Source organism: Pristiophorus japonicus, chromosome 19 (genome assembly GCF_044704955.1).
Source record: "Pristiophorus japonicus isolate sPriJap1 chromosome 19, sPriJap1.hap1, whole genome shotgun sequence".
Lineage (NCBI taxonomy): Eukaryota > Metazoa > Chordata > Chondrichthyes > Pristiophoridae > Pristiophorus > Pristiophorus japonicus.
Genome location: NC_091995.1, coordinates 36,482,097 through 36,491,984, shown reverse-complemented (window position 1 = coordinate 36,491,984; position 9,888 = coordinate 36,482,097).

Below are 9,888 nucleotides of genomic sequence, written 5' to 3'. Positions count from 1 at the left end.
TCGATGACAGAGGTTGGGGTTGTCTTGGACCTGGACTGGAGAGGGTGCAGGTTCAACAGGTTCCCACTGGTTCTGTAGTTTAGTTCCACTCCAGCGGGGAGCTTGTTGACTGTGAGGTGGAGCATGGTGGCGAGAAAGATTGAGAAGAGCGTTGTGGCGAATACGCAGCCCTGGTTGACACCGGTCCGGACGTGGATCAGGTCTGTGATGGATCAGTTGATAAGCATCACGACCTGCATGTCATCGTGGAACAGGTGGAGTATGGTGACAAACTTTTGAGGGCACCTGAAATGGTGGAGGATGCTCTCTAGACGCTAGTGGTTGAGAGTGTCAAAGGCATTTGTAAGGTCGAAGAAGGCCATGTATAATGGCTGCTGCAGTCCCCTGCATTTTTCCTGTAGCTGTCGCGCTGAAAAATCTGAATTATCAGAATATCCATTGTCTGCATCTGAAGTATCAGAAGGAAATATTGTCTACATCTGGCTTATCAGAAACACAAACTATCTGGGTTTGATTTATCAGAAAGACGCAATGTCTGTACCTGAATTATAAGAAACATTCATTGACTGGGTCAGAATTATCAGAACGATCATTTGTCTGAGTTTGGATTAACAGAAGGACCCACTGTGTGTCTCTGAATTATCAAATACACGCACCATCTGAGTTTGCACTATCAGAAAAATCCTCTGCCTCAGACTGAATTATCAGCCAACTCTGTCTGCAATAGAAGGATCAGAAGGGATTACTGATCTGGTTGAAATATCGGAAGCCCCATCGTCTGTGCCGAATTATCAGAACAACCATTTGCCTGGGACTGCATTATCAGAAATGCACACTGTCTGGTTCTCTATTATCAGAAACACAAACTGCCTGGGACTATATTATCAGAAGGACAAAGTGGCTCGGTCTGAATTATAGAAAGACCCAATGTCTTGATGTGAATGATCAACAACATACACTGTCTGGGTTAGAATTGACATAAACAATCACTTGCTGGGTGGGAACTGTCAGAAACTCACACTATGTGGGATTGATTGATCAGAAAAACATATCGTCTTGGTCTGAATTATCAGAAACACCCGCTGTCTGCATCTGAATTTTCAGAAAGACCTACTGTCTGTGGCTGATTAAATGAAATACTCACTGTCTACGTCTGAATTATCAGAAGTGCCACTGTCTGGGTCGGATTTATCAGAAGGACCATTTTCCTGAGTCTGGATTATCAGAAGGACCCAGTGTCTTAATCTGAATTATTAGAAACAAAAAAGGGAGCGATTTGAATTGTCATAATTTATCAAAGCTTTGGATTGAACTATCATTAAATACCCACTTTGTGGATCTTTGTAATAAAGAGGATCAAATTAATTATCATGAACTATGCAGGATGAGTTCATGGAATGTATAGAAGCTAGTTTTCAACAGCAGTATGTTGAGGAATCAACTCGGAAGCAGCCTATTTCAGATCCCATAATTTGTAATGAGAAAAGGTAAATTAATAACATGGTAATAAAGCAGCACTCAGGTAAGAGTGACCATAATATTATAGAATATTGTATTCAATTTGAAAGTGATTTATTTAAATCAGAAACTGGTGTCTTAAATTTAACGAAAGCAAACTATGTAGCTATAAAGGATGAGCTTGCGAAGGTAGATTCGAAAACCACATTTAAAAGTATGATGCTTGAAAAGCAATGGCTTGTATTGAAAGAATTAATACATAATTGTCAACAAATATACATTATTTAAGGCATAAAAACGCCACAGGAAAAGTGCTCCAACCATGGCTAATCAGAAAAGTTAAATATAGTATTAGATCAAAGAATGAGGCCGATAATGTTACCAAAAAGAGCAGTAAGCAGACGATAGGGTTTGATTTTTAGAATTCACCAAAAGAGGAGCAAGTAATTGATCAAGGGAAAATATAACATTAAATAAAATAAAGTAAGACTAGGATTTATATAGCGCTTTTCATGATCACCGGACAGTTGAAAGTGCACAATAGTGAAAGAAGTAATTTTGGAGTGTAGTCATTCTTGTAATGTAGGAAACATGGCAGCCAATTTGCACACAAGCAAGCTCCCACAAACAGCAATGGGATAATGTCCAGATATTCTGTTTTTTTATGTTGATTGAGGGATAAATATTGGCCAGGACACTTGAGATAACTCGCATGCTCTTCTTCAAAATAGTGCCATGGGATATTTTACATAAATCTGAGAGAGCAGACGGGGCCTCGGTTTAACATTGCATCTGAAAGACGGCATCTCCAAAGTGCAGCATTCCCTCAGCACTGCACTGGCATGTCAATCTAGACTTAGTGTGCTGAATTTCCTTGAGTGGGACCTAAACGCACAGCATTCTGACTCGGAGACGAGTGTTCTACCAACAGAGACATGGCTGACACTTCGTGAATAAACTAGTGAGAGGCAAAAATAGAATGTAAAAGTTTCTCTAGCTTTGTAAAAAGGAAAAGATTACTGGAAGTAAATGTGGGTCCCTTACTGAATGTGACAGGATAAATTATAATGGGGAATTAGTAAATGGCAGAGAAATTAAACAAATACATTATGTCTGTCTTCACAGAAGAAAATATTAACAATCTCCCCAAAATACTGGAGAACCAAGGGTCAAGCGAGAATGAGGAACTGAAAGAAATTGGTATTTGTAAAAAATAAATTGGAGAAATTGATGGTAATGAAACCCAATAAATCGCCTGGATCTGATTGCCTTCATTCGAGGGTTTTGAAAGAGGTGGCTATAGAGATAGTGGATGCATTGGTTGTCCTCTACCAAAATTCCGCAGATTCTAGGATGTTTCCCTTGGACTGGAAGGCAACAAAAATAAAAAAATTTCAGAAAGTATTCGATGAGGTGAGACATAGAAACATAGAAACATCGAAAATAGGTGCAGAAGTAGGCCATTTGGCCCTTCGAGCCTGCACCACCATTCAATATGACCATGGCCGATCATGCAACTGCAGTATCCCATTCCTGCTTTCGCTGCATACCCCTTGATCCCTTTAGCTGTAAGGGCCACATTAACTCCCTTTTGAATACATCTAACAAACTGGCCTCAACAACTTTCTGTGGTGGAGAATTGCACAGGTTCACCATTCTCTGAGTGAAGAAGTTTCTCCTCACCTCGGTCCTAAATCCTAAGACTGTGACCCCTGGTTCTGGACATCCCCAACATCGGGAACATTCTTCCTGAATCTAACCTCTCCAATCCCATCAGAATTTTATATGTTTCTGTGAGATCCCCTCTCATTCTTCGAAATTCAAGTGAATATAACCCTCGTCGATCAAAGATCAAATCTTTCTTCGTATGTCAGTCCTGCCATCCCGGGAATCAGTCTGGTGAACCTTCGCTGCACTCCATCAATTGCAAGAATGTCCTTCCTCAGATTAGGAGACCAAAACTGTACACAATATTCAGGATGTGGCCTCACCAAGGCCCTGTACAACCCTTAAATACTCTGCGATGCAGACTATCAGGCCCTGGCAGATTTATCGGCCTTCAATTCCACTAATTTCCCTTCCACAATTTTCTGACTAATAAGGATTTCCTTCAGTTCCTCCTTCTCACTAGACCCTCGGTCCCCTCATATTTCTGGGAAGTTATTTGAGTCTTCCTTCGTGAAGACAGATCCGAAGTGTCTGTTCAATTGGTCTGGCATTTATTTGTTCCCAATTATAAATTCACCTGATTCTGGCTGCAAGGGACCAAAATTTGTCTTCACTAATCTTTATCTCTTCACATATCTATCGAAGCTTTTTCAGTCAGTTTATATGTTCCTGCAAGCTTCTTTTCAAACGCTATTATCCTTTGTTCTCCTCTGGTGAATTATAAATTTCTACCAGTCATCAGGTTTGCTGCTTTTTCTGGCCAATTTATATGCATTTTCATTGGATTTAACACTATCCCTAATTTTCCTTGTTAGCCACGGTTGAAACACCTTCCCGGTTTTATTTTTACACCAGACATGGATGTACAATTGTTGAAGTTCACAAATGTGATCCTTAAAGGTCTGCCATTGCCTATCCACCGTCAACCCTTTAAGTATCATTTGATAATCTATCCTAGCCAATTCACGTCTCATGCCATCAAAGTTACCTCTCTTTAAGTTCAGGGCACTAGCCTCTGCATTAACTGTGTCACTCTCCATCTTAATGAAGAATTCTATCATATTATGGTCACTTTTCCCCAAGGGGCCTCGCACAACAAGATTTCTAATTAATCCTATCTCATTACACAACACCCAGTCTAGGATGGCCAGCTCTGTAGTTGGTTGCTCGACATATCGGTCTAGAAAACCATGTCTTATACACTCCAGGAAATGCTCCTCCACCGTATTGCTTCCAGTTTGATCAGGTAGATTAAAGTTACCCATGATAACTGCTCTAACTTTATTGCACGCATCCCTAATTTCCTGTTTAATGCCATCCTCAAACTCACTACTAATGGTTGGTGGTCTGTACACAACTCCCACTAGCGTTTCCTGCCCTTTGTTGATCCACAGCTCTACCCATACAGATTCCACATCATCCAAGCTAATTACCTTCCTTATTATTGCGTTAATCTCCTCTTTAACCAGCAATGCAATGCACCTCTTTTCCTTTCTGTCTATCCTTCCTGAATATTGAATACTCCTGGATGTTGAGTTCCCAGCCATGGTTGCACTCTAGCCATGTCTCTGCAATCCCAATTTCATCATATCCATTAACAACTATCTGCGCAGTTAAGTTATCCACCTTATTATGAATGCTCCTCGCATTGAGACACAGAGCGTTCTGGCTTGTTTTTTTAACACGCTTTGCCATTTTAGAATTATGTTTTAATGTGGCCCTTTTTGATTTTTGCCTTTGATTTCTCTGCCCTCCACTTTTCCTCATCTTCTTTCTACCTTTTGCTTCTGCCCCGATTTTACATCCCTTTGTATTCCTGCATAGATTCCCATCGCCCTGCCATATTATTTTGAACCCTCCCCAACAGCACTAGCAAACACACCTTCTAGGACATTGTTTCCACTCCTGCCAAGATGCAGACCGTCCGGTTTGTACTGGTCCCACCTCACACAGAACCAGTTCCAATGTCCTAGGAATTTGAATCCATCCCTCTTGCACCATTCCGAAGCCACATTTTCATTTTAACTATTCTGCTATTTCTACTCTGATGAGCATGTGAAACTGGCAGCAATCCTGAGATTACTACCTTTGAGGTCCTACTTTTTAAATTTAACTCCTAGCTCCCTAAATTCCGCTGGTAGGACCTTATCCCATTTTTATGTATATCTTTGGTACCTATACGCACCACGACAACTGGCTGTTCACCCTTCCCCTCCAGAATACCCGCAGCCGCTCCAAGACATCTTTGACCATTGCATCAGGGAGGGAACGTACCATCCTGGAGTCTCAATTGCAACCCCAAAATTGCCTATCTATTCCCCTTACAATAGAATCCCCTCTCACTATAGCTCTCCATTCTTTTTCCTGCCCTCCTGTGCAGCAGTGCCATGCATGGTGCCATGAACTTGGCTGCTGCTGCCTTTCCCTTTGATGGGTCATCTCCCACAATAGTACCCAAAATGGTATATCTGTTTTGGTGGGAGGTAACCGCCAGGAACCGCTGCACTACCTTCCTTGCACTGCTCTTCCTGATGCTCACCCATTCCCTCTCTGCCAGTGTAACCTTTATTTGCCATGTGACCAAATCACTAAACATGCTATTCATGACATCCTCAGCATTGCAGATGTTCCAGAGTGAATCCATGCTCTGCTCCAGTCCTGCAATGCAGTCTGTCAGGAGCTGCAGCTGGATACACTTCCTGCACACATAGTAGTCACGGACTCTGGAAGTGTCCTTGATTTCCCATATAGCACAGGAGGAGCATGACACGGGACTGGGTTCTCCTGCCATGACTTAACAATTAAATTAACTTAATTTGGCCACAATGTGAAACGTTACCTACTGATAAGAAAAAAAACTCACCAATCCACCATCCAATCACTTAACCGATTGGCTGTGACGTGACACTTCAATTTCTTTTTACTTCTTTGTTTACTTTCTGCCCCTACACCAGCTGCCTCCCGAACTGCCGTTGCTCCAAGCTGTCGCTGTCACCCTTTATTCTCCCATGCCGCTCCATTCTTGCGATGCTGGCCTCCCGAACTTCCGCCGCTCCCAGTTGCTGCCGTCGCCCTTTATCCTCCTGCGCTGGTCTACTCTCACGATGCTGGTCTCCTCGTCTGCCACTGCTCCAAGCTGCTGCCACCACCCTTTATTCTCCTGCGCTTCTCCGCTCTCGCGATGCTGACCTCCTCGACTGCCAAACAAGAGGTTATTAAACAAGGTATCTTCATGGAATTGGGGGTAAATAGAAGCATGGATTTGTGTTTGCCTAATGGACAGAAAACAGAGGGTTGTCAGTATGTAACTAGTGGGCTAGATCAAAGATCGGTGCTTGGGCCTATTTATATTATTCCACTCTAGTAGGAATAATAGAAAAGCAATGTAATATTTCCATGTTTGCTGATGATATAAATCTAGGTGGGAATGCAAGTTGTGAGCAGAATGCAAAGAGGCTTTAAGGTGATATAGACAGGTTAAGTAAGTGGGCAAGATGATGACAAATGGAATAGAATGCAGAGAAAGGTGAAGTTCCCACTGTGGTACGTAAAATAGAAAAGCAGAATAAGTTTCAATGGTGAGAGATTGTGAAATCTTGGTGTTCAGAGAGACCTGGGTGTCCTTGTACATGAATCAATAAAAGTTAACATGCGGGTACAGAAAGTGATTAAAAAAGCAAATGGTATGTTGGCTTTATTGCAAGTGGATTTGAGTATAAGAATAACAATGTCTTACTGCAAATGTATAAGGTCCTCCTGAGACCACAGCTGGAGCATTGTGTACAGTTTTGGTCTCGTTACCTAATAAAGGATATACTTATCCTAGAGGGAGTGCAATGAAGGTTTGCCTTGCTGGGATGTTCCTATGAGCAGAGATTGAGTTGATGAGGCTTATATTCTCTAGAGTTTAGAAGAATGAGAGGTGATCTCACTGAAACATACAAAATTCTTAGAGAGCTTGGCAGGGTGGATGCAGGGAGGATGCTTCCCCTAGCTGGGGAGTCTAGAACCAAGAGTAACAATCTCAGATTAAGGGGTTGGCCATTCAGGACTGAGATAAGGAGAAATTTCCTCACTCAGAGGGTGGTGTATCTTTGGAATTCTCTACCCCAGAGGGCTGTGAGTATCATGTAGTATATTGAAGACAGAAATTGATTGATATTTGGAAATAAAGGGAATGATGGGATATGGGGACAGTGCAGGAAAGTAGAGTTCAGTTAGAACATCAGCCATGATCTTCTTGAATCATGGAGCAGGCTCGAGTAACCGAATTGCCCACTCCTGATAATTATTTATTTATGCTATGTTGACTGTTTGGTTCAAATTTAACACAATGACCCGATGTCTGAATTAACATGAATATCGATTGTCTGTGTCTAAAATACAAGAAAAAACCAATATTTTTGTCTGAATTATTATGAACACCCACTGTCTTGGTCTGATTCATCAGAGGGACAAAGTGTCTGGACTGAGTTACCTGAAACACACACTGTCTGAGTCTGAATTACTTCAGGAAACTTTGTCTGGGTCTGACTTATTGGAGAAAACATTGTCTGGATCTGAATTATCAGAAGGACGCAATCCATGGGACTGATTGATCAGAATGCACCAGTTCCTATGTCTAACTTATCAGAAACACACACGGTCTGGTTGTGAATTGAAAGAAACACCCATTGTCTGGGAGTGAATTATTCGATGGCCACACAATCTGTGTCAAGACGACAATAATAAATTTGAAGAATAGGCATATAATTGGCTAATTCATTTCAACTGAGATAAATGAGAGGAACGATATTTCGGTAAGAAAATTAGGAGGTCAAATATTACTTGGTAAGTACGAATATAAGTGGGGTAGAAGAGCAAAGGAATATTGGATTACCAATACACAAGTCACTGAAAGTAGCCACACACATTAAAAAAGCAAACCATTAAATCGGCTTTATTTCCAGAGGGATTGAATTGAAATGTAAAGCAGTTATGTTAAACTTGTATTGGACCTTGGTTAGATCACACTAAGCGTAATGCATACAATGCTTGTCGCTAAATTATTAAAAGGATATAGAAACACTGGAGAGGATACAAATAAAAGCATACATGGATGATACCAGAAATGCCTATCAGGAAAGGATGAACATGTCAAATATAATATCTCTTCAAAAGTGAAGGCTGAGGTATGATCAAATAGAGTTCTTTAAAATTAGGAAAAATGTTGCCAGATTATTGCAGAGACAATGTTTACACTTGTGTGGAAGAGCAAAACTAGAGGCCATCAATATAAGATAATCAGCAAGAAATAAAATAGGGAATTCAGAAGGAACGTCTTTACCCAGAGAATGGTGAGAATGTGGAACTCGCTTCTACAGAGAATGGATTGAAGCAAATATTAAAGATGCATTTCAGGGGAGGAAGGATAATCATAAATGGGAGAAGTGAATAGAGGGTTATGCTGACAGAGTTAGATGAGGAAAGACGGGAGGATGTTCATGTGGAGCTTAAATACCGGCATGGACCAGTTGTGCAAATGATCTGTTTCTGTGCCGTATATCCTATGTAATCCGATGTGTTATCAAAAAAGACACTGTCAGCATCTGCCTTGTTATAAGCACTCACTGTCTGGGTCTGAATTATCAGAAATATGGACTTGCCGGTTTGAGTTATCATAAATACTCGTTTTCTGGGACTGATTTATCAGAAGGACCCATCTTTGGGTCTGAATTATCATAAATATCCCATGACTGGGTTTTAATTATCAGAAATGCCCACTGTCTTGGCCTGTATTATGAGAAGGGAACACTGTGTGGGTCTGATTTATTAGAAACACCCACTATCTTTGAATGATCAGAAAGAACTATTGTTTTGGTCCGAACTATCCGATACACCCACTGTATGGTTCTGAATTATAAGATACACAAAATGCCTGGGTCTGAATTAAAAAGAAGCACTCACTGTCGGGTGTGAATTATCAGAAATACCCGATGTCTGTGTTTGAATTATCATAAGGACCCACTATCTGGCACGGAATTATTCGAAACACGCACTATCTGGGTCTGTCTAATCAGAGGGAAACACAGTCTGGGGCTGAACTACTTGAAGGACGCACTACCTGTGTCTGAATTATCAATAGCACCCGGAGTCTAGCTCTGAACTATCAGAATCACCCGCTGTGTGGGTCTCAATAATCAGAAGGTAACACAGTTTGGGTCCCAATTATCAGAAAGTTCCATGTTTGGCTCTGAATTTCAGAAACACATACTGTCTTGTCTGACTTTGAATTATCAGCAGCACCCACGGTCTGTGTCTATATTAACAGATAGGGATCCAGGTATCGATTAAATGCACAGGTTAGGTTCTTTAAGTTTGCAGATTAACTTCCTGGGTTCTTTAAATAGACAGATCAGGTTCGATGGTGACTTTGAGATACAGTGATCGAATCCTGGAGGAATCTTTAAATACGCAGATTGTGATCCGGGTTCCTTTCAATACACAGCTCGAGGTTGGGAATCCTTTAAGTAAAGAGAGCGAGTCTGTAGGTCCTTTAAATATACAGTTCGGGTTTTCTGGTTCATTTAAATGAACTGCTGAGACACTGAGAATAATTTAATACACATATCTGGATTTGGGGGTGACCTTATATAAACAGATCAAGTTTGGTGTCCCTTAAATGAACAGATCGGGTTTCAGCGGTTCCTTAAAATACACAAATCGAGCTAAGTGCGGTCATTTAAGTACACAGATGGTGTTCTGGCAGTTGCTGTGAAGATA